A 2378-nucleotide genomic window follows, 5' to 3' on the forward strand; every position below is an offset into this window, starting at 1 on the left:
GCAAAAAGGTCTCCCTGGACCCTGCTCTTCTTCTCCAGGCTGAATGGCCTCAAATCTCTCAGCCTTTCTTTCATTGCAACAATAGGTGATATCATAAGTCTCTTTACAGCATGAGCAACAAATTTCATAGGGTATGGAACATCCCTTTGGTCAATTTGGGTAAGGTGTCCCAGCTGTGTCCCCTCCTCACTTGTTGGCTACCTCCAGCTTAATCACTAGGGGAACTGTGCAAGGACTACTTAGTAGCAGCCAAAAGGCTGGTGTGTTATCAACACTGTTGTTCTAGCCACAGAACCGAAACACAGCACCATTCGTGCTACTGTGAAGAAACTTAACTCCATCCCAGCCAGACCTAGTGCAGTACTGTAAATTCAAATTATTCCTTTGTTCTAACACTTGTCTAATAAAAAACATCACCAGCTAAATCCTGGAGGAACTGGGCGTACTGTTCCTATGGAGCAGTAAGCCGTTATACATCTATTACACATCTAGTGAAAGCATGGAGCTTTCACTATAAATAAATCTGACACCAAATCATCCTAACAAGAATTTTAAATAGAGTTTATAGCAGATATGACCCAGGTCTATCTATTTTCCCAACCTTACAGAAAATTCATTTAAAATTTTGAACTTTTTTGTGTATCACTATCTGAAGAGAAAGGGACTGCTGAAACAATTGACATGAGCACACATATGAATTTTTGCAAGTTTGAGAGCAAAATCTGCATGTGAGTGTTACACAACATGCTGCGCATTTACACGTTCATTCCTTCTAAATAGTTCAACATACTTTTTACTAATTTGGGAAAAATACTACTTGAAATAAATCTTAAAATATTTTTTTTTAGGTAGTAATTTAATTAAGTTCATATTTAAATTTAAAAAATGTGCTTTTTCTATTTTTGTGGCTATGTCCAAACAAGAATTTGCAGTTATGTTAGCAAGTTTAAATAGGTCAGTGGTTCGTGCGTCTTAGGTATCACTCCTGCCATGCATACTGGCCTTCTTTCATTGGTCCTTGAAGTGCAGAGTAAATTGTTTTAACATAAACCATTCTTAGTTCACATGAATCCATTTTATTTTGCATTGCCATGGAGTAGGGATATGCACATGGTCAGTTACTATAATATATCCATGGTAATATAACTTATTAAAATGTGTTAATGCCACAATAAGTGCTTGGCTGGTCATATCCTTGGGGCTCTCTTTTAAAGACAGTTTCTTTCAGAAGGGATAAAACTGTGACATGTAAGTAAAAATATTAGAATGTGGCAGCTGTAAAATAGACCAAATTCACAACATCAAAGATTCATTTTTTTTATTATGAGTAACATCTGGGATAATAGCAGCTCAGATATCCTTTTTTTCACCTGCCAAGATGCTTCAAATGTGAATCAGTTCTTTTAGCGGTAGCTTATATTTATTCAGTTTGGTGATCTCTTTACAGGGACTACCTACACAGATGCTGATTATTTTTTAATTGCATTGGATGATAGAAACTGGGAAAAGGACTGACCCCACCAAACTAATTTCAAATAAACTATTAAACAGCCATTAGATGACAATTCTTGTTCATTTTCATCCAAAGCTGAACCTCTACCCTGAAGCAGAAAATGTTCCTGAAGCTCTTTCAGAGCATACTTTTTACTAAAAGTAGATTTTTCTCCAGTGATAAGAATAAAAGATTTTTAGCAAAATAAACGACATCTTTTATTTGAAGTGTAATCTGCAGATAGACTGAAAATATGTTCAGATATGTTTGTATTTTTTTTTACCTTAATGAATAGAATAGAATAGACTATTTCAGTTTGAAGGGACCTACAACAACCACCTAGTCCAACTGCCTGACCAATTCAGCTCTGACCAAAAATTAAGGCATGTTGTTAAGGGCATTGTCCAAATGCCTCTTAAACACTGACAGGCTTGGAGCATCAACCACCTCTCTAGGAATCTTGTTTCAGTGTTTGACGACCCTCTTGGTAAAGAAATGCTTCTTAATGTCTAGTCTAAATCTCCCCTGATGCAGCTTTAAACCATTCCCACATGTCCTATCAGTGGATACCATGGGGAAGGGCTCAGCACCTCCTGCTCCTCTTCACCTTTTCAAGAAGCTGTAGGGAGCAATGAAGTCACCCCTCAGCCTCCTTTTCTCCAAACTAGACGAGCCCAAAGTCCTTAGCTGCTCCTTACAGTACGTTCCTTCCAGCCCTTTCACCATCTTTGTTGCCCTCCTCTGGATGTATTCAAGGACCTTCACATCCTTCTTAAACTGTGGGGCCCAGAACTGCACACAGTGTTCAAGGTAAGGCTGCACCAATGCTGGATAGAGCAGCAGTCATGGAACAAAGCATTATTGCAGAACAGGAATTGGTCTGTAC

The sequence above is a fragment of the Charadrius vociferus genome, unplaced genomic scaffold (genome assembly GCF_000708025.1).
Source record: "Charadrius vociferus isolate BGI_N301 unplaced genomic scaffold, ASM70802v2 scaffold355, whole genome shotgun sequence".
Lineage (NCBI taxonomy): Eukaryota > Metazoa > Chordata > Aves > Charadriiformes > Charadriidae > Charadrius > Charadrius vociferus.